The sequence below is a fragment of the Manis javanica genome, chromosome X, assembly GCF_040802235.1.
Source record: "Manis javanica isolate MJ-LG chromosome X, MJ_LKY, whole genome shotgun sequence".
Classification (NCBI taxonomy): domain Eukaryota; kingdom Metazoa; phylum Chordata; class Mammalia; order Pholidota; family Manidae; genus Manis; species Manis javanica.
In genome coordinates, this window is record NC_133174.1 from 51,285,138 (window position 1) to 51,308,642 (window position 23,505).

Genomic DNA, 23,505 nt, shown 5'->3' on the forward strand with positions numbered 1-23,505 from the left:
GACAGTTTGACTTCTTCTTTACCAATTTAGATTCCTTGTAGTTCTTTGTTTTGTGTAATTGTTGTGGTTAGCATCTCCAGTAGTATGTTGAATAACAGTGGGGAGATTTAACATCCCTGTCTTGTTCCCGATCTTAGAGGAAAAGCTTTCAGCTTCTCGCTATTTAGTATGATGTTGGCCACGGGTTTATCATATATGGCCTTTATTATGTTGAGATATTTGCCCTCTACAACCATATTGTTGAGAGTTTTTGTCATGAATGGATGTTGAATTTTGTCAAATGCTTTTTCAGCATCTCTGGAGATGATCATGTGATTTTTGTCCTTTTTGTTGGTGTGATGGATGATATTGATGGATTTTCAAATGTTGTATCATCCTTGCATCCCTGAGATGAATCCCACTTGGTCATGGTGCATGATCCTCTTCATGTATTTTTGAATTCAGTTTGCTAATATTTTGTTGAGTATTTTTGCATCTATTTTCATCAGGGATATTGCTCTGTAAGTCTCTTTTTTGGTGGGGTCTTTGCCTGGTTTTGGTATTAGGGTAATGCTGGCTTCATAGAATGAGTTTGGGAGCATTCCTTACTCTTCTATTTTTTGGAAGACTTTAAGGAGAATGGGTGTTGTGTCTTCTCTAAATGTCTGATAAAATTCCACAGTAAATCCATCTGGACCAGGGGTTTTGCTCTTGGGTAGTTTTTTTTATTACCGCTTCAATTTCATTGCTGGTAATTGGTCTGTTTAGATTCTCTGTTTCTTTCTTGGTCAGTCTTGGAAGGTTGTATTTTTCTAGGAAGTTGTCCATTTCTTCTAAGTTTTCCAACTTGTTAGCATATAGGTTTTCATAGCATTCTCTAATAATTCTTTGTATTTCTGTGAGGTCTGTCATGATTTTTCCTTTCTCATTCCTGATTCTGTTGATGTGTGTTGATTCTCTTTTTCTCTTAATTAGTCTGGCTGGAGACTTATCTATTTTTTTTATTTTCTCAAAGAAACAGCTCTTGGTTTCATTGATTTTTTCCATTGTTTTACTCTTCTCAGTTTTGTTTATTTCTTCTCTGATCTTTATTATGTTCCTCCTTCTGCTGACTTTACGCCTCATTTTTTCTTCTTTTTCCAATTTCAATAATTGTGTCTTTAGACTATTCATTTGAGATTGTTCTTCCTTCTTCAAATAGGCCTGGATTGCTATATAGGTTCCTCTTAAAACTGCTTTCACTTCATTCCATGGAAGTTGGGGCTCTGTGTTGTTGTCATTTGTTTCCATATATTGCTTGATCTCTTTTTTGATTTGGTCTTTGGTCCATTGATTATTTAGGAGCATTTTGTTAAGCCTCCATGTGTTTGTGAGCCTTTTTGCTTTCTTTCTACAATTTATTTCTAGTTTTATACCTTTGTGGTCTGAGAAGTTGATTGGTAGAATTTCAATCTTTTTGAATTTACTGAGGCTCTTTTTGTGGCCTATTATGTGGTCTATTATCAAAAATGTTCCATGTGCACTTGAGAAGAATGTGTATGCTGTTGCTTTTGTGTGTAGAGTTCTACAGATGTCTATTAGATCCATCTGTTCTAGTATGTTGTTCAGTGCCTCTGTGTCCTTACTTAATTTCTGTCTGGGGAATCTGTCCTTTGGAGTGAGTGGTGTGTTGAAGTCTCCTAAAATGAATACACTGCATTCTATTTTCTCCTTTAATTCTGTTAGTATTTGTTTCACATATGTTGGTGCTCATCTATTGGGTGCATATATATTTATAATGGTTATATCCTCTTGTTGGACGGACCCCTGTATCATCATGTAATGTCATTTTTTATCTCTTGTTAGTTTCTTTGTTTTGATGTCTATGTTGTCTGATACTAGTACTGCAACAACTGCTTTTTTCTCCTTGTTGTTTGCATGAAATATCTTTTTCCATCCCTTGAGTTTTAGTCTGTGCATGTCTCTGGGTTTGAGGTGAGTCTCTTGTAAGCAGCATATAGATGGGTCTTGCATTTTTATCCATTTTATTACTCTGTGTCTTTTGATTGGTGCATTCAGTCCATTTACATTTAGGGTGATTATTGAAAGAAATGTACTTATTGCCATTTCAGTCTTTAGATTCGTGGTGACCAAAGGTTCAAAGTTAGCTTCTTTACTATCTTACTGTCTAACTTAACTTGCTTATTGAGCTATTATCAACACAGTCTGCTGATTCTTTATTTCTCTCCCTTCTTATTCCTCCTCCATTCTTTATATGTTAGGTGTCTTATTTTGTGCTGTTTTGTGTTTCCTTTGACAGCTTTTGTGGGTAGTTGATTTTATTTTTTGCCTTTAGTTAGTATTTTGTTGGTCTGCTTTCTTTGTTGTGATTTTATTTTCTCTGGTGATGTCTTTTTAGCCTTAGGAATGCTTCTATATAGAGCAGTCCCTCTAAAATACCCTTTGAGGTGGTTTGTGGGAGGCACATTCCCTCAACTTTTGCTTGTCTGGGAATTGTTTAATCCCTCCTTCATATTTAAATGATAATCGTGCTGGATACAGTATTCTTGGTTCTAAGCCCCTCTGTTTCATTGCATTAAATATATCATGCCACTCTCTTCTGGCCTGTAAGGTTTCTGTTGAGAAGTCTGATGATAGCCTGATGGGTTTTCCTTTGTAGGTGACCTTTTTTCTCTCTCTGGCTGCCTTTAATACTCTGTCCTTGTCTTTGATCTTTGCCATTTTAATTATTATATGTCTTGGTGTTGTACTCCTTGGGTCTCTTCTGTTGGGAGTTCTGTGTACTTCTGTGGTCTGAGCAACTGTTTCCTCCCCCAGTCTGGGGAAGTTTTCAGCAATTATTTCTTCAAAGACAGTTTCTCTCCCTTCTTCTCTCTCTTCTTCTTCTGGTACCCCTATAATGCGGATATTGTTCCATTTGGATTGTTCACACAGTTCTCTTAATATTCTGTCATTCCTGGAGATCCTTTTATCTTTCTCTGTGTCAGCTTCTCTGCATTCCTGTTCTCTGATTTCTGTTCCATTAACAGCCTCTTGCACCTCATCCATTCTGCTTTTAAGTCCTTCCAGAGATTATTTTATTTCTGTATTCTACCTCCCGACTTTATGAGTTAGCTCTTGCATTTTTCTCTGCAGCTCCATCAGCATGGTTGTGACCTTCATTTTCAATTCTTTTTCAGGAAGATTGGTTAAATCTAACTCCCCAGGTTCCCGCTCAGGGGATATCTGTGTGATTCTGGTCTGGATCAAATTCTTCTGCCTTTTCATGGTGATAGAGTTAGTTGTGGGCAGTTGACGCATGTGTTAGATGGGAGAACAAAGTCCCTTCCTGCTTGCTCATTGCCTTCCTCTCCTGTGAAAATGGCCACCCTTAGCGGCTTGTGCTGGGTATCTGTGCAATGACGGGTTCTCTGAGTCTGGCCTGGGCAACTGCAGGGGGATTCTGTGCATGCTTGCTGTGGGTGTAGCTGGTCCCAGTCTACTGCTCCCTATGGCAGGGCCACACCAGAGGGAGAGCTGGCAGGAGGCTGTTTATCACCATTAGGGACCACAGAGCTGTGCTGCCACCCAAGGGTTTAGGGCCTTCAGAGTTCCCTGGGATTCCCAGCTGCTGGGCTGAGTGTGCTGGGACACTTCCATCCAGCTGTGAGGCTCCCGTCCCTTTAAGACTTTCAAAAAGCACTCACTTTTCTTTTGTCCCTGGGGCGCCAGCTGTGGGAACCTGGTCGCAGGTTTTACTGTTCCGTTTCCCTAGTATCCAGCACACCATGCACTGTGTGTCTGCTCTCCCAGTTCAGATGACTATGTCTGGGTATTTAGCAGTCCTGGGCTCCCACTCCCTCCCCGCTCTGACTCCTCTTCTCCCATCCGGGAGCTGGGATAGGGTCACAGTTGGATCCTGCCGGGCCCGGCTTGTATCTTACCCCCTTCGTGAGGCGCTGGGCTCTCACAGGTGTAGATGTAGCCTGGCTGTTGTACTGTATCTTCTGATCTCTCTTTTAGGAATAGTTGTATTTGTTGTATTTTCAGAAATCTATATGGTTTTGGGAGGAGATTTCTGCTCCCATACTCATGCCACCATCTTGGCTTCTCCCTATACAGTATACCATTTTATGAAGGCATTCTGAAGTCTCAAAGCCAGATAATGCCTTCTAAAGTTTATTCAATGCTCCTACTACAATTCTAACATATTTCTTTTTGTCCATGAATGGGGATGAGCACCTGTTGTCACCACTCAAACAATCCCCCTGAAAACCATAGACAGCCAGACAAAAGCACAAGAATTGGGATTCAAATGGGAAATTTGAATCCCAATTCTGTCACAATGTGTATGACTTTGGATAAGTTACTCAACCTGTATTTCCTCATTGGTAAAATGAGAATAATCATTGCCACATCACAAGGTTACTTTAACAATTAAATGGAAACCTATGTGACAGCACCCTGAAAGATAGCAGATGTAAAGAACCATCCAATGAATACCGGGAGAAGTATATTATGAGGATATACCCTGCCTACATTCTTCAGGTGAAATAACACAGAGTGCTATTTCCAGAAAGTGCCTAGAGAGCTCTGAGATACCAAGATAGCCTCATCCCCTCCATAGGGAACAGGTGTACCAAGATGAAAGGACTTGTCTTAAAGTCATACAGATAGACAACAGGGCACAGAGCTAGGACATAAATCCAGGTCTCCTGACATTTAGCCCACAGGCTTTCCTTGACACCAGTCTCTGGATTAAGCTCCTGTTGGTGGGAGGGGAAGGTGGTAAAGCCAGGGAAATGTTCCACAGCCTAAGGAAAATAGGAGACCATAGCTGTCTTAGATATCATTAAGTGACCCTCACTATTCTTCTGCCATTCCCAAAACTTCAGTTTTTGTTCCAGGCTGAACTGAGGTGCAACTGCTAGAATTCAGTCCAAGGTAGGGGCAAAAATTACCTGGAATTTTAGGATTAGTCAAATCCCATGCACCTGACTGGCAGAAGCATTCCTTCCAGGACATTCTTGATGGAAGATGTGATTGTGACAAAGGCATGGGAGTTAGCTGACCTCTGGGGTCCTGAATATTTCAAATAGTGATTTGGAAAAAACAGTTCCCACCTTACCTGAGTAGGGGGTACTCCAGTGTAGGCCTTGCTGGCTTCACTTTCTGAGCTTACTGTACCTACACCCAAATAAGAGTCCTGGGGCTTCCCTTCCTGGCTGGACCCCTGGGGGCCCCTGACTCTCTCCTGCTTCTCCATCTTGCTGGGCTTCTCCTTTAGCTTCAACATGATAGCTTCAGTGGTGACCCTCCTAACACAAGTGCCCAGTTTGGGAGACTGTCCTGCACTGTCATCTTCCTTGAGGAAGCTGACCACAGTCTCAGTGACTTCATCAAGCTCCTGAGAAAAGGAGGGCTCCCTGTTGAGGCATGGCAGTACTGGCAGCTGCATCAGTTCTGTGGCATTGGGTCATCCTGGAACTCTAAGACAGTTGAGGTTGTTGAAGCCAAGTCAACAATGGTACATGGACCTGCAAGTGCCTAGCCTGGCATCTTCTCACCCTCAATGCTCATTTCAAAGGAACAGGTGGCCTGCAAGGCCTTGGGGTGGTGGCACTGGCACCTCCCAATGGCACTGCCCCATAGCACAGTCTCAGAAGGCCTACAAGGCAGGTGAAGTGAGGAGGCTCCAGAGGAAGGACTCTCCAGAATGAAACCCTTTCTTCTACCAACAGAGAAGGTCTCCCTGTGGTGACCTATCTGTGGCTCCTCCTGGGATAATGCCCGCCATTTGTGGGCCACATCAGTCATGTTGCTGAAGAACTTAACAACACCACTGAAAGGTGTGGCCTTGTCTCTGCGCAGGTTCCCAGGGCTCTCCTCATAGCCCCCTTTCACTTTCTCTTCCAAGGTGGAACCCTCAAACTCCTGGATTGCAGAGTCTCCGGCTCTTGTGTGGGGTACCTCATAGTACCCATGGAACATGCTTTTCAGGTAGATTTTTGCCTGCCTGCCACTACTGGGTTGCTCATAGTCCTCTTTCTCCAAGGGGTCTTCCTCCATTTGGATGCCAAAATCTTCAAAGGCCATATCTTTCTAATTCACCCTCTTGGGAGTGTACACTAGCCTCTGCACATTTACAAAGAAGGGGTCCAGGCCTTCAAAGTGGCCTGCATAAGAATGGCAGAAAGGCTTCTGGGCTTCCTCCAATTTCTTCATCTGGTAGATACCTGGGGTCTTCTGGGGTTTCAGGGACTTTCTGCTCCTAGGGGGAGTATTCTTGTAGTTCTCAGTTGAAGGCTTCCACCTCTTGAATGACTTCATTCTATCCATTAATGTGACTTTAGGTTTCAATTCTGATGACTTGTAGGTATCTCCCAGCAAAATCATGGACTGGGGTCGCTCTCACTGACTAGAAGCCCCTTTTCTGTGGTTCACAAAATTCCAGATCTTCTTGACTTTGGTTTTCTTCTTGTTCTGACCATTCTCTTCCCTGGGATTCAAGTCACCCTGTTCATATCGCTCAGACTCCTGCAGCCCCACCTCCCTAGCCAGGTCTTCTACCTATGGGTGGCCTGAGAAGACCTGAGCCAGGTAACCACTGGACACCAGCTCAGAGAGGGAGGCAGTTTGGCATCAGCTGAGAGTCTCCATGGTCAGAGCAGGGGATGGGGCTACCAAGGCACTGAGTGAAGGCTGGCCAGTTATTTCCAGCTGAAAGGAAGAGAGAGAGAGAGGACAGCCAGATTAGGCAAAGCCACAAACAAGGTTCTTTAGAGATTTGTCACAAATACATAGAATATACTTTGTTACCACTGAGCCACCAATACTTCAGGAACTTTACAAAACAAAACTTCATTAATTTAGACCCCATTAGTTTAGGTTGTGGAGTGGAGGAGAGCACACCTTATCCTATTAAATGCAAATATACTTGAGAGGGACATAAATTGAAGCTATTATTATTGAAAAACTATAATTTTGACAACTGAGCAAATACATTAAAAAAAGAAACCAAAGAAAGATAAAGCCAAAAGTTACTTTAGAAGCCCATCACTTTGATCCTCTCACTTTGCAGGGAGGCACTGGAGATCCAGAGAAGACATCCGTCTTGCCTAAGCCAAAAATCCAAGAGAGCAGCAGGTAGGGATCCTGTTCATGCCTCCCCCTCTCATTTGCTCCTCCATTCATTCAGGAAACCAGCAGGTAGTGATTTCACCTGCTAGATCACCTGCTCAGCAGTGATCCCTCAGCTATGCACTGGACACCACTGAGATGAAACAGACACATATAGCTAGTCACCCAAGCTCACAGGCTACTGGAAAAGACTAGTGGATATAAAACCAATTACAATACAGCCTGATAAGTGTTATAATAGAGCTATGCAAAAAAGGCAAAAGGCAAAAGAAGCTTAGGGGGAAGAAGGGAAAGGACAGAAAACCAATAAGGGGGTGGGGGCTGGAGAGAGGTAAACAGAAGATTAAGGGCCCCCAAGTATGCTTGCCAGAATAGCTGTCACTAGAACTAGGAGTTCACTCATGAAGGAGGTTCTTTCCATACAGGGTTCTTTGTCCTGTGTGCTGCACAGCATGAGAATAGGTTGTGGAGAAAGGGGAACCCTCCTATACTGCTGGTGGGAATGTAAATTAGTTCAACCATTGTAGAAAGCAGTATGGAAGTTCCTCAAAAAGCTCAAAATAGAAATACCATTTGACCCAGGAATTCCATTTCTAGGAATTTACCCTAAGAATGCAGCAGCCCAGTTTGAAGAAGACAGATGCACCCCTATGTTTATCGCTGCACTGTTTACAATAGACAAGATATGGAAGCAACCTAACTGTCCATCAGTAGATGAATGGATAAAGAAGATGTGGTACATATACACAATGGAATATTATTCAGCCATAAGAATAAAACAAATCCTACCATTTACAACAACATGGATGGAGCTAGAGGGTATTATGCTCAGTGAAATAAGCTAGGTGGAGAAACACAAGTACCAAATGATTTCACTCATATGTGGAGTATAAAAACAAAGAAAAACTGAAGGAACAAAACAGCAGCAGACTCACAGAACCCAAGAATGGACTAACAGTTACCAAAGGGAAAGGGACTGGGGAGGATGGGTGGGAAGGGAGGGATAAGGGTGGGAAAAAAATAAGGGGGCTTTAAGATTAGTGGGTATAATGTGGGGAGGGGTACATGGGGAGGGCTGTGCAACACAGAGAAGACAAGTAGTGATTCTACAGCATCTTACTACGCTGATGGACAGTGACTGTAATGGGGTATGTGTGGGGGACTTGGTGAAGGGGGGAGCCTAATAAACATAATGTTCTTCATGTAATTGTAGATTAATGATATAAATAAATAAATGAATGAATGAATGAATAAATAAATAAATAAATAGATAGATAGATAGATAAATAAATAAATAAAATTTTAAAAAAGGAAATCCACCAGCAAAGGGGAGGACTACAAAGCTGTTTTTCCCTATGGGATGACTTAAAAGTGGACACAGGAAAAATGAATTTAAAAAAGATCCTATTTGTTCTTAACATTATCTTATGAGTCTCAGGATATAAGTAATATTCAAAAGGGATATATGAGGTGAAATCTTCATCAACAGATTTGATAAGATTCACTGGATCAAAAAGACTTTTCCTAAGACAGAAGTAGAACCATCAACACAGCATGCAACAGCAGGGGCCTCCTTTATCGCAAAGCAAACACATTCCATGTAGCTATGGAGCACTTATCACCCTGTATTCTGATTACCTGTTTATGTGCTTGATTCCTCCACAAGCCCAGGAGCTTTTCCAGAATAAATACTGGGTCTTGTTTGCCTTACTACCCTCAGTGCTTACCAAGTGCTCGACATATAGTTGGTGCTCAATAATGAGAATCTGAATCAGGATTTGGCAAACCAAGGCCTGCCACCTGTTTTTGTAAATAAAGTTTTCCTGGAACACAGCCATACTCATTTGTTTACATATTTTCTATGGCTGCTTTTTTGCTACAAAATCAGAATGTGTAGTTTTGATTGAGACTGCAATGGACTTCAAAAGTCTAAGGTATTTACTATCTAGCCCTTTTCAAAGAAAGTTTGTTGACCCCTTGTCTTGCCAATGGGTTTCAGCCACAGGCAAGTTCGCTATGGATTCAATGTGACCAAAGAAATTGAAAAATGTTCTTGGGGTGAAAGGGTTATACCCAACTTTATTTCCAGGTGGCAGGTCAGTCACTAAAATCCTGTTCACTCAGAGCAAGTATGCATGCAGCAAGCCAGTCTCTGCCTCTGGGCCCCTCTGTCCACACAGCCATCCTGTGGGTCTCTGTCCGCACAGCCATCCTGTGGGCCTCTGTCCGCACAGCCATCCTCTGGGCCACTCTGCCTGCACAGCTGTCCCACACAGCTGTCCTCTGGGCCTCTGCACAGTTGTCCCACACAGCCATCCTCTGGGCCTCTGTCCTCGGCACTGCCACCACTCCAGCCTCTGCTCTGCTCTCCTGTAATCTTGCAGCCCTGCCACCGTGTCGCACCCAGAGCACTGGACAGAGCTCTTTATATAGACTCAACAGCCATGTATTGCCCACAGGTGTGCAGTGACCTAGTTAACCATGGCCAGGTGAGAATCCTGGCTACAGGACCTCTCATTTTATCCACACCCCTGCTCTAAGTAATATTTTGTATGTATAGTCCTTTATAGTTTACCACTTTTACATCCCTCTAGAGTGGGTATCTATCTATGGCTCAATTTTACAATCACAATGGGACTCAGGGGAATGAACTGATTTGTATCACTCAGAAGTATGCCACACACATGGGTAGGATTTAGCAATGGAAACATTTTTCATTTATCTAGTCAAAGGCTCCTGGCCCCAAAGGCAATGAATGGCAAAGCTAGGACGAGAACACTAGGCATCTGGTGCCAAGTCCAGCGCTCACTGTCCTGTGCCTGACTCCTGCCTTACTAGTCTTAGGTAGGATAATGATAGATGATTCACTGCTAATTCTTACCTAGGTGTCATTTCATGATACAAGAGTTGTTAGGACAACAGACATTCATTCAAAAGTTCACTTGGCATCTGAGCACAGTTCTAAATATCAAGCAATCTTGCAATCACCTTTCTGTGCCATATAAGTGCTTTGAATGTTAAATGAGATAATGCCTGACATAACAAGGGTGATAATGACTTCAGCACTTACTCTGAACCAAGCACTGGGTCAAACACTTTCTTTATAGTATCATCTCACAAATCCTCATCATGCAGCTAAGAAGTATTATTATGATTCCCATTTTAAGTGCAGAAAAGAAGGCTCAGAGTAGAGAGGTAGCTTGCCCAAAGTTACAAGTGGAGCCAGGATTTCAACCAGGTGTGCTTGATGTCAGAGTCTGTGTTCTTTATCACCATCCACACTGCTCCTGTGAGTATAACACAGTATCTGGCACATCATACAACTTAATTCCTAGGATTGTGTTCTACTTTTTTTAATCAGAAGCTAATACTTATTAAATGCTTGCTATGTAGCAGGCATTGTGTTATGTGCTTTCTTAAATATTGACTAGTGGAAAATTCAAAACCATAAAATAAGGTTAGTATTATTATTGTCTCCATTTTGCAATGGAGAAATCTAAGGTGCAGAGAGACTAAGAAACTTGACAGAAGTCATACAGCTAGCAGATGGATGGTTGGCACTGACAGTGTGCTTGGTACCCTAGAGGAGGTGGGGCATAGGATTCAGGCCTGGAAGAAACCTGGAAAACCACCTAGTAGTTTATGAGCCACCCCCTACTCTAGACAGAGTGGTACAAGGGAAAGAGAATGGGTGTTGGTGTTCTTGAGACCTGGGGGAATAATTCCCACTTTCCCCCAAATGGTAAAGCATGAGCTACATTCTAGATTATTTACTTTCTATGGAAAGACGAATAGGGCAATCCGCTGCATGGGGATAAGCCACAGGCAACTGGTGCTTTGAAGGCTCCTTAAGAAGAAAATAATGGTGGTGATGGATTTCTTCCTTGGGGCTCACCTCTAATTGTCCCACATGGATCAGACCACTTATTTTGCCCTTGCACAGAAGAGAGAAACAACAGGTTACCTTACTACCCTTCCCCTACTTCTCAGATTTCATTTCAAATCTTAGATTTATAGGCACAAGACTTCTAATCAAACCCTATCACTTCCTCACTGTGACCTTGGGCATACTGTTTCCTCTCTGCAAGCCTCAATTTCTATATCTGTAAGGAAAGACACCCCCCACAGTGGCTTAGTATGAGAATTAAATGTGACAACATTCCAAAGTCCCCAGCATAATGCCTTACATTAAGCAGATAGCAGGATGGAAACTCTACCTGTCATACAGTCACCTAAGTGAGTGGTAAACCTGGACTATTTTCAGAAATCCCACATCACTCTGATACACCTTCTCTGAGGTACTTCCCCAGTAAGTGGCCCCTTGGAAGCTGCCTGTCTGGTTTTAAAGAGAAGAGACAACTGGAGTCTGAAGACCTGGGAGCACACAAAACCTGACCTCAGCCTGAAGGATGGCTGAAAACATAGACCAACAGCAAACCAGTGGAAATGTGGCCAGAGAGAAGTCTTCACTGAACCATCCCCAGAAGGGAGGCAAAGCTGGAAAGCTGCAGTTTCAGGTGGCTGGCTTGCCTTTTTTAATTGTTTTGCCTGTCTTGCAGTCTTGCTAAACTCAGGACTCTTTCAGTTTCGCTCTCCTATAGTTTCCTGCCACCCCAGGGCACAAGTAGCTGCATACTTAGTTCTTTCCTACCTAAAATCCAGTAGTGCTTTGGAAATCAATAATAGGATAACAAAGTTAGACCTCATCTAATCTAATCTCTCATTTAGAAGACAAGGAAACTGAGGCCCAAAAAAGATTAAATGACTTAAAGACATCCATTCACAAAAGTCATCAAGAAAAGGCTCATTTAACTCAAATGTATTTTGTTTCAGAAGGCAGGGAAATGTGTAATAAGTATTTAAATAAGCTTTTATATAATAAAAGACTTTAAATGTTTTAAAAGCTTCAGTATTGAACTAGGTTTACTTCAGCTGTGTGGACAACTCACCTCTGTGACTGTCTCATTCTACTAAATTGTTTAAGAAATGAAAAATATCTTTATATAAGTTCTATACATCAGGAAAGGATTTAACAACAAACATCTGCATTTAGTTACCTTTTACAACTGCCATATTGGATTAGCTGCCTCAAAATTCAGGACTCTATCTGGTTTCAGTGACTTCACAAGTACCTGTTCTAAATTACTTCATCAATAAAATAACTGATCAATCTTCTAATTTCCTGAATTCCTTTCAAAATAAACCACTGCTTTCAGATGTCATATGTGTACCACTAACAACTGAAACAAAAACCTGGAGCTAGGTTATGAATAATCCCTATGTATTATGCAAATATCAAGAAACAAATAGGCACTCTTTTCAGGGAAAATTGTTAAGCTGTCCAACTTAGTTACTAAAATTGTGACTGAAAGAAATTTGATTTCAATCAAATCTAGACATCAGCACACAGCACCTAGTGCTCCAGTAGGCCCTGACAGAATTCAGGCAGTGCGACTAATGTAAGCATACTCTTCATGTCATCTTTCTAGTCCTTTTTTTGTCTGGTTGCCATGGAAACATGTGAGGTAGGAGAGCATTCAGGATGTGTCTACTATTAGCAGATGCTAACAGATGGGGGCCCTAAGAGGAGGAACGAGAGGTGTAGGGGAGGGGAAAAACTCTGGGAGATGGCAAAAGGAGGAAGGGCTCAGTACTTGGTAGAACAAAAACAACTTTTACAGTAAATTTTAAGCAAGGATGAACGGTCTTAAACTGCATAGGGAATCACTAAGGATGGGCATGAAGAAGACCTGGAGAGGTAATAAAGTAGCTCTCGGAACTAGAGATGGAGCCTTTCTTCCAAAGGAAGGTACTTATTCTTACTTCTGTTTTCACATCTAGAACCTGGTAAGAGCTTTTGTCCTTTTACCTTACCTCAGGGGCATGGTTTGTAGCTGAGAATCCTTTACAGGGCTTTTTTTTTCACCCTTCAAATAAAGGTATTCTAGAAATCTAAGTGATTGTGATTATAGCTGATAAAAACTGTACTTGAACAAATAACACCATTTCAGTAGATATTTTCAAACACAATCATCAGAACTATGATATTATTACTAAGACAACTGAGAAGTTACTTCTTCTTCCATCACAAAGTGATGCCGGGGTTCTTGTTCATGAAGCCAAAGAATGAGCTTCACAAACAGTCAAGGTAGGAGAGCAAAGTACAGGTTTTTATTTAGAGATACAGTGAAAGGGCAGAGCTCCCAGCTTAAGCCAGGAGGGGACAAGAGAGTCCACGGTGGTGCGTTGTCTAGGGGATTTATAGGCAGTTGAGAGACTAAGAGTTAGGCACGTGTCTACCAGATGGTCTCTAAGTGTTTATCTTAAAAGAAACACTAAGTCTCTTATCAGTTTTCCAGACTATTTTGCGAAGTTAACATAAGAAATTTACTGCTTTGGTTTTTCCTTAGAATAGCAGTTTTTGTTTGGGAGCGTATTAATCAAGGGTGCTTGTTTTTTTCTCAGGGTGAGCTGTTTTCCTTTCAGGGTGAGTTGAGTTATTGTCTGTTTGTTAAATAGTCTTAGTTTCTTATCTTTAAGATGGGATCCTTCCTGTCTTTCACTATGTTGTTTATGGCTGGTCTTGCCTGTGACATTAACTGCCCAGGTTATATATATTACTTGGTTAGGGGCTGTAAGAGGAAAAACAGCATCCGGATAAAGTTAAAGATAAACTGGGATTTTTAGCAGGCTAAAGCTTTACAATAGCCTCTTTTAATTGACACAAACAAGACATGGGCTATGCTGAGGTATTTTCTTATCTTGGGGATGTTCAAACATTCCAGGCCAGGTTATTCCTGGCTTTTTAGTTTTAACTAATCTTCACTGAAGAATGCTTATATTCTTAGCTTGATACTTTACTTTAGAGAATTAGTGTGATTCTGTCTTTGTTTAATTGTTTAATATGGAGTTTTGGTAGGGGTCTTTTTCTGGAGGCCCTCACCCTACTCTGACTACCCCCACGGTCCCTGTCTCATTCCCCCCTCTCCAGATGGAGACCCTAGCTGCTGCTAGGGAAAGGGGGTGACGACCGCTCTGGCTGCTTCATGCTGAGAAGGGACGCAGTAAGGGGTGAAGTTAGGTCTCCACCAGTGGTCAGTCTAGAGGGCCTCGGAAGATGGGCATTTCCATCTTGGGTTCCATTTCCATCATTATTTGCAGTTTTATGGCTTCTAGGTGAGATAGAACAAATCGTGTTATTAGGTTAAGTATACAGGGGCCAAATATTAGTATTAGGAATAATGATGAGCCCGATGAGTAAAATGGATTTCCACCAAAAGGTCGTAGAAAGCCAGTTTCTAATTGTAGTAATCCATGGGGTTTCAGGGCCTGACATAGCTTGGATCTGCTTTTGGAGATCTTGGAGTGAATTAGAGACATTTTGCAAATAATTTGGAATGTACACACAACACTCAACTTTGATTATGGCACAGGTTCCTCCTTGTGCTGCTGTTAAGATGTCTAATGCCATTCTATTTTGTATAACTGCCTGGCGCATTAGTTTAACTTCCGTATTTAGGAGAGCTATTCCTTGGATAGCATCATTTAAGGCTTTTTGAGTAAAATTGGTTAAGAACTCAATATGCCAAATTACATCTTCTAAACCAAAAGATGGTATAAAAATGGAGGCTAAGTGATCATACCAATGAAAAACACTTCTTGTACAATGACAATGATGTTGGAGGTTTGGGAAGTTTGCGGGGTGTGCGATATACTTCACCCACCATCCTGGCAGCCAGGGAAATCCCAGAGTGCACCTCCCTATCCACCCTGGAGGAAGCCATGGCCAGAGATTAGTTCCACACAGCCAGTGAGTGCCGTTTGAGGCTGGCCAATGGATTCCAGGGCGCCTTAACCAATCTGTGGCAAACCAATCTGTAGCTTGTAAAGTTACTGTATGTGAACAGTGGTTGGGAAGCCAACCTAAATATCAGGTGAGGCTTGGGCAATAGTCATTAGAATGGTTTCTTTGCTCCCAACAGAGGGGGGTGTTCTGATTTAAGCATCCTGCCATTGGAGTAACCCAAATGTACTCATCCCAGATTTGAAAAAAAACATTTTCATATCTGTGATTATTTACATGGAGAATTGACCTATTAGATGCTTTTTGTAGTTGGGGTAGAGCAATAATGGTGGCTAAATTCTTTGTGACATTATATGAGAAGGGAAATTTATGCCCTTTTTCTCTTAAAGTATTATTAATGGGCCAGAATTTTACATTCCAATTAGTTATTCCAGCACTAAGAGTGCTTTGGGCAGTGCGATCATCATTTATAAGAATTTGTAATTGCAACCAATCCTGTTCCTGAAGAGGAGACATCCACCAAGGGATTCCTGAGGTACTAGAAACAGGAAGTAATCCACATATCCAACAGGATGAACTTCCATTTATCTTGGCTATGTCTTCAGCCCAATTTAAGAAAGAATTAGATTCATTTATTATGAAGGGAGCATTAGAGAATAGCAAATAGAAAAGCAATGTTGATCTCATATTGATTACTCAAAAGAGAACAAAAGAAAAAAACATGTATGGAATACTTATCTCAAATATTGGTAGTTGAGGATTTTCTTTTGAACAGTAGTTTCAGGTCTTCTATAGGTTCACAGGCATACTCGGGTCCCCAAATTTTGGTGTTCTGTGTAATAGGTTTTTCTGTATCTGTGTTGTCTGGGAGGTCTTGGGAGGAATCTTCCCAGGCCTTTACTCTGGAATGGTGAATCCAAGCTTCGATACCTGTGACCTTGACAGCTGTAGGAGAAGAGAGTATAACAGTGTGGGGCCCTTCCCAGACTGGATTAAGAGTTGGAGAATTAGAAGGAATTGACTTAATTAGGACTTTATCTCCTGGTTCAAAGAGGGCTTCCCTAGAGGTTCTGTTCTGTCCTTCAGTTAGGTTTTGAAGGAGTGTTTGGAATTTAGGGAGGTGTGTCACACATATTGGATTATCTCTGTGACTTCTCTGTCCATGATTAAATCATTCTTTAAGAAAGGTCTTCCATATAGCATTTCAAAGGGGCTTAACCCCGAAATTTTGGGATTATTTCTTACTCTTATCATGGCTAAAGGTAGTAGGTCAGGCCAGGGCAAGTGAGTTTCTTGTGACAGCTTCCTTAGGTATCTTTTAATAATATCATTAGTTTTTTCTACTTTACCTGAGGATTGTGGCCTCCAAGCACAATGTAAATTATACTGTATACCGAGAGCTCGGGACACTCCTTGAGTCACGGCTGCTTTAAATGCTGGGCCATTGTCACTTTGCAATCCTTGGGGCATTCCAAAGCGGGGAATAATTTCATGTAAGAGTACTTTTACTGCTTCTTTTGCTTGTTTAGTTTTACAGGGGAAGGCCTCAACCCATCCTGTGAATGTATCTATCCACACAAGAATATACTGGAATCTTTTTGCCTTTGGCATATGTGTGAAATATTTGCCAATCTTCTCCTGGGTATCTGCCTGTTCGCTGTAAACCAGGAGGAGCGGCTTTTCTATTTGGGTTATTTCTTTGACAAATCTCACAGGTTTTAGTGATTTGCTCTATGGTCTTTAATAGGCCGTTGCCTGCAAAAATACTTTTGGCCATCTGATAGGTATTTTCTATACCTAAATGGAAAGTCTGGTGTAAAGTTTTAAGAACTTTCCATTCTGTACTTTGAGTTAAATAAATTTTCTCATCTTCCGGCTGAAGCCAACCAGAGGGAAGGAGAGAGCCACCTTTGGAGAGGCCATCTTGCAGCTCTTTTTTGGTATAGCTGGGGATATCAGCTGGCACACCTGTCCATAAGAGAGGCGCTTGGCTAGGTGCCTGTTAAGTCTCTCGAGCTGCCTCTTTGGCTTTTGTATCAGCTCGCCTGTTTCCTTCTGTTATTTCATCCATTCTTTTCTGGTGGCCTCTGCAGTGAGTAACTGTTACCTCTTTAGGCTCATGCACAGCTTGTATTAGCTGGGTAATCTCATGGTATTTGATGGGGGGACCTTCAGAATTTAAAAAATCTCTTTCTTTCCATATGGCTGCATGGGCATGCAGCACTAGGTAGGCATACTTGGAGTCAGTATATATATTGACTCTCTTTGCTTTCCCTATTTTAAGGGATCTAGTGAGGGCTATTAATTCTGCCAGCTGGGCACTCATGCTGGGTAGAAGTGGTTGGCACTCGATAGTATCCCACAGAGTAACAACTGCATAGCCAGCTTTCCGCTGGCCCTGCTCAATAAAAGAGCTGCCGTCTGTGAAGAGGACAAGCTCTGGGTTCTCTAAGGGGGTGTCTTTTAGGTCTTCTCTGGCAGAATAGTTTAGGGCAAGGACCTGTTGGCAGTTATGTTCAGGTTCTTTGCTCATGGATTCAGGTAGGAAGGTAGCTGGGTTTGGGAGGAACATGTCTACAGCTGGGTGACAGGGCCCTCAAGGAGGAGTGACTGATATTTTAGTAGCCTGCTGTCTGACAGCCACAGGTCTCCCCGGGTGTTCAGTAAGCTGGTGATGTTATGGGGTGCATGCACTATCAAATCTCTTCCCAGGGTCAATTTTGTGGCTTCAGGTACTAGCAGGGCAACGGCTGCCACAGACCTCAGACAGTGTGGCCAGCCTTTAGTTACTGGATCTAATTCCTTACTTAGATAGGCTACAGGCTGCTGCATTTCCCCTCGAGGTTGAGTTAGTACTCCCAGTGCCACTCCCGATCTCTCAGTAACAAATAGGTTAAATTGACTTCCGGTGGGTAGGCTTAAGGGGGGGGGGGGGGGGCTGAAGCAGGGCTTTCTTCAAAGCCTCATAAGCTTTGATAGCATCATGTTCCCACTGGAGTTTTACAGTGCCTTCTTTTTGGGCTTCTTTAAGAGTTGGTAGAGGGGTTTGGCTAACTCCTCACATCTAGGGACCCAAATTCTGCAATACCCAGTGATGCCCAAGAATCCTCTCAGGTGCCTGACAGTAGAGGGTAACAGGTGGTGGAGAGTGGGTTGGATTCTCTCTTCCCCCAGGGCTCTAGTTCCCTGAGAGAGGTTAAGGCCCAGATATTTCACTTGCTGCTGACAGATTTGTGCTTTCTGACGAGAGACCTTATAGCCACAATCAGCTGGAAAGTTCAGTAATCTCTGAGTATTTTCTTGACACTCCATCTCTGTGGTAGTGCAGAGAAGTATATCATCCACATATTGGATGATTTCTGCCTCTCTTCAATCAAAGAAGGCCAGGTCCTTGGCTAAGACCTGCCCAAATAGATGTGGGCTATCTCTGAATCCCTGGGGAAAAATTGTCCAGGTTAATTGAGCTGAGGGATTTACAGAATCCTCAAAGGCAAAGAGAAATTGGGATTCAGGTGCAAGCAGGATGCAAAAGAAAGCATCCTTTAGGTCTAGCACAGTAAACCATGCTGCTCCCTCAGGAATCCTGGATAACAGCGAATAGGGATTAGGTACTATGGGATGTAGGGGCACAACTGCCTCATTAATGGCTCGTAGATCTTGTACAAGGTGCCAGCTTCCATCTGGCTTTTGTACTCCTAATATGGGAGTGTTGCAGGGACTGTTACAGGTTATCAAGAGGCCTTGAGTTTTTAGGCTATTAATAATTGGCTTTAAACCTTCATGAATTTCTGGTTTTAAGGGATACTGCCTTTTATGAGGGAAGTAATTAGGGTCTTTAAGATGGACTTGCACTGGTTGGGCTGATTTCGCTTTTCCAATGATTCCATTAGTTGCTCAGACTTCAGGATTACTGTCTACTTCCATTAGGGGAAGACATCGCTCATCTCTTTCTATGTTCATATGCACAGAGGCTTGTACTTTAGAAAGTATATCACGGCCTAGAAATGGCGTCGGACTTTCTGGGACCACTAGGAAGGCATGGGAGAGCAGCACTGAGTCCCACTCACAACTTAAAGGCTGAGTAAAATATTTGGTCATGGGCTTCCCAGATACACCGCTAACAGTAGTTGACTGGGAGGAGGGAGGGCCAGGATTATGGAGGAGGAACGAATAGGCGGCTCCTGTATCGAGCAGGAAATTGGTGTGGCCTCCTACAGAGAGAATCACCCGGGACTCCTGTGGAGTTATGATGGTGACAGTTGCCAGCATGGGTAGCCCTGGGTCCCTTCAGTCCTGACCACCTTGTTGCAAGTCCGACCCCAGTTGCCTATGCCTCTGAGGGCAGTCTCGCTTCCAGTGGTCTCCTTGACAGAGCGGACAGGGTGTTGGTGGTTTGGAGCACCTACTTTTAGGGCACTCTTTCTTAAAATGTCCCTCTCTGCCACAGAGGAAACAAGCTGCCTGGGACCTGGTCCCTGGGGCTGGCCTCCCTTTCTCCAACCTTGGAGGCCTAAAGTTAACTCTGCAAGGCCATGGCTAATGCCTCTGCCTTTCGGTTGTCTCTCCTGTTCCGGTCCCTCTTTTCCTCCTCGTCTCTATTATCGAAAACTGAGGAGGTGACCTTCAGGAGACTCTCCAGATTCTGCTCTGGGCCAAATGCCAATTTTTGTAACTTCCTCCTGATATCTGGGGCTGATTGGGTGATAAATTTATCTTTGAGAATGACTTGGACCTCTGGGGACATATAAGTGTGCTTCACCAGTGCCTCCCTGAGCCGCTCCAGAAAGGCTGAGGGGCTTTCTTGTTCTTCCTGCATCACAGCTGATAATTTAGAGTAATTTATAGGTTTCACTCGTGCTCATTTGAGCCCTTCTAAAATACAAGTTATAAAGTGGTTCCTGTACCAGTTATCAGTATCGTCTGTATCTTGGCCCCACTCTGGGTCAGTGAATGGCACTGCCTGACAGCCAGTGGGGACTTGGGTTAGCTCCTCTGGAGATTTGCCACTCGCATTTATAGTATACCATTCATCCCAAACTCTAAGGCTACTCTGATTACTTTCTCTTTCTCCCCTCCGGTAAGAGTCTGGTTCAGTACAAGCGTAACATCTTTCCAGGCTAGTTCAAAAGTTAAAGTAAGCCTTTGAAAGGCTTCTATGTACTTGTCTGGATCATCTGAAAATTTACCCATGTCCTGTTTAATTTGTCTCAGGTCTTGGAGTGAGAAGGGGATGTGGACCCGAGCAGGTCCCCACTCTCCATTGGCTACTTCCTGTAAGGGCAATAAAGATGGGTGTAACTGTCTTTTCTTCACCCCCTGGGAAGCTTGTAGGGGTGATTGGGCTAATGATGCTTGGGGTGGAAGTTCTCTCATGGTCTGACTTTCAGGATTCTCAGCAAGTGGACTTGGATCTGGATAAGGTGGGCATGGCAGAGCTAATAGGGCTGAATTAGGGTTTGGAGTAGGGTCAGGAATTAATCTACCTTTCTGGCAGAGTCCCTTACTTTCCCTAAGGGCAAAGAAAGCTTGTACATATGGAATTTCTGACCATTTCCCTTCCTTGCGGCAAAATAACTCTAGCTGCGTGACCTTATTATACAGTATACTTCCCTCAGGGGGCCAGGCCTCCCCATCAGAAAGTTTGTATTGGGGCCAGGCTTGTGTTTAGAAGAAGACAAAGCACTTCTTCTTCAGGGTCTGGGGATCGAATTGCTCCCAGTTCTTCAGAATGCATTCCAAAGGCGTGTCTGGCTTTAGACTTGAAGAGGATGCTCCCATCTATAAGAGAGAGAGAAACATGGGTGTCCAGCACCTGATCAGCCTTTCTCTCTGTGAGGGCGTTCTCTCGCCTTGAAGCTTAGGTGACAGTGGTTAGTCACCCCCTCTGCCGGCCTACTGGAATTAACCACTCTTTACCAGTGTGGCCTGTACTTTGCCTTGATTTCCCTCTTGCCTTCCCACTCAGCAAGAGTCGCTTTGGAGCTCTGGATTTAGTGGGACCTTACCAGTGTGCTCCTACTTTACGCCTTTTGGGAGTTTCACTAGTTTTCTCTGCACGAGCTTTCCTTGAGCACTCCCTGCCTGTCTGATTAGTGCAGGGACTGTGTGACTTCCTGCTGCCAGAGCCCTGATTTAAGTTGCAAGCCTGTTTTGCTTTCCTGGGGCTGCAGAAAAGGAAATGCCTAGCCCCAGGACGACTGCCTCTAAGGAAAGGAGATCAACAGAAGAGAGCTATTTACATATTTGTCTCAGGTTTCAGCTTAATTACTTTGCAGATTTTGCAGGAGAAAGCGGTGCAGGCCTAAGAGGACTGCTTTGAATGGGGAGCAAGGGAAATTTTTGCTAAGGCTAGAAATAAAATTCAGGGGCTGTCATGGACACTTATGGGGGGGGGGTCTATACTCTCAAACACCAGTTTCTGCCACTGCTTGGGAATTATCCCCCTAGTCACCCACTGTAAGAAATCTGATCTATGAGACAAGAGGTCAGGTGTCATCTGTGACTCTCGCATAGGCAGCAGCCTAGCCAGAGGTACACTCAGCACCATGGGATCAATTGGCTGGAGCTGAGATCTCAGGACCACTGTCTACTAGTCTGGTCTGCCCTTGGAGTCTGCAGATTAGGAGAGGAAAGTGGGAAATCGGCTCAGCCACTCCCCGACATTCCCGTCCATCTGCAGGTGGGGGATCAAGGGGCAGCAGACATCGAGAAACCTTTCATCCGAGACTTAAGACTGGTAGCCGACGCTAATTGTCTTTTAAGTGGCTAATGGGTGCCCAGACACATTTTTTATGAGATAAAAAGTGCAGCATTAGTCAAGAATAAGAGCAAAGCATAGGTCTCCTATCTTGCGGCGGTGAGCATCGGGTTCCATGAAATTGATGAAGTTAAAAGGGAGTTAGGAATGCCCCCTGCCACACTGAGAGGCCAGGGTAGCCTGAAGAAGCAGGCTGGAAGTCAGAGACAGAGAAAGACAGATGCTCCAGTTGGGCTGTCAGGGTCTGATTCCAGACACGCGGGCCTTTGAGAAGCCGCTAAAGTGTAGCCTCAGCCTAGACTCTCGCAGTTGCCAACGGCTTCCTCAGTCCCTCGCATCCGAGGAGATGCCTCTGAGAGGGAATCCTGGCATCCACTCAGGTGACATTCCCAGCTCCCAAGGGAGACGGGGGATCCACTGAGGGAGACGCAGGGGAACCTGTCGCTTGAGACTTTGAGATCGCAGCTGGGCTAGTCCCATTTAAGTGGCTGACAAGTGCCCGATTTTGTGTGCCATAGACGGCTTCTTTCTATAAGGACAGTGAAAGAAAAGGCAGGCTAGGATGCCGATACTCACCTCCGAAGTTATCCCGGATGAGCCCCCAAAGATGATGCCAGGGTTCTTGTTCATGAAGCCAAAGAATGAGCTTCACAAACAGTCAAGGTAGGAGAGCAAGGTGCAAGCTTTTATTTAGAGATACAGTGAAAGGGCAGAGCTCCCGGCTTAAGCCAGGAGGGGACAAGAGAGTCCGCGGTGGTGCATTGTCTAGGGGATTTATAGGCAGTTGAGAGACTAAGAGTTAGGCACGTGTCTACCAGATGGTCTCTAAGTGTTTATCTTAAAAGAAACACTAAGTCTCTTATCAGTTTTCCAGACTATTTTGCGGAGTTAACATAAGAAATTTACTGCTTTGGTTTTTCCTTAGAATAGCAGTTTTTGTTTGGGAGCGTATTAATCAAGGGTGCTTGTTTTCTTCTCAGGGTGAGCTGTTTTCCTTTCAGGGTGAGCTGAGTTATTGTCTGTTTGTTAAATAGTCTTAGTTTCTTATCTTTAAGATGGGATCCTTCCTGTCTTTCACTATGTTGTTTATGGCTGGTCTTGCCTGTGACATTAACTGCCCAGGTTATATATATTACTTGGTTAGGGGCTGTAAGAGGAAAAACAGCATCCGGATAAAGTTAAAGATAAACTGGGATTTTTAGCAGGCTAAAGCTTTACAATAGCCGCATTTAATTGACACAAACAAGACATGGGCTATGCTGAGGTATTTTCTTATCTTGGGTGAAGGGTCCCCACCAGTAAGATGGCAAACTTCTGGCTTCTCTTCGGGGTCCTCAGTTCCCGCCGGCGCCACCTGAATCCCAATCACCTCCGCCCCACTCCCAATCCCAACACCTAGACAACAGCCACCAGCCCCGTAAAAGTGACACCTCAATCAATTCATGCCCCTTCCTATATAACCCAGCACCTTTCCCTAATAAAGCAGAACTCTCCGGTGAATTGCTGCTATGTGTCGCTCCTTTCCTTTCATTGGTGCCGAAACCCGGGAGACGGGACACCCCAACTGGGCCCCGTCTTCCCCCTGACACCAGCAGCAGCTTGCCCTCGTCCTCTTTTTCCGGTGCTGGCTCATCACACTCACCACTCCTCTCTGGCCTTTAGGTAAGTTTTCCCCCCGGAGTGGGTCACTCTTCTCTGAGCTATCGCAGTGCCATTGACCGTGATCCTCCGGCAAGGCCCTGACGCTCGGGGATGAGGAGGGAACGCTCCCTGCCTCAGGCCTTCACGGCTGCGGCGGACCCTCAGGCCCCTCCTCCAACAGCCATAAATCCCCACCTCAAGCCTT

General features: G+C 43.7%; 1 protein-coding gene across 2 annotated transcripts in view; it reads right to left on the reverse strand.

Annotated features, from left to right (window-relative positions):
* The window catches only part of ARHGEF9 (Cdc42 guanine nucleotide exchange factor 9), a 442,967-nt gene that overhangs the window by 345,628 nt on the left and 73,834 nt on the right, over window positions 1–23,505 (reverse strand). The window contains exon 3 of one of the 2 annotated variants that reach the window (XM_073228002.1): window positions 5,087–6,678. The gene's annotated coding sequence lies outside the window, so the exon portion shown is untranslated. Of the gene's footprint in view, window positions 1–5,086; window positions 20,681–23,505 lie in introns of both variants that reach the window. The other variant, XM_073228001.1, reaches the window with a different exon arrangement.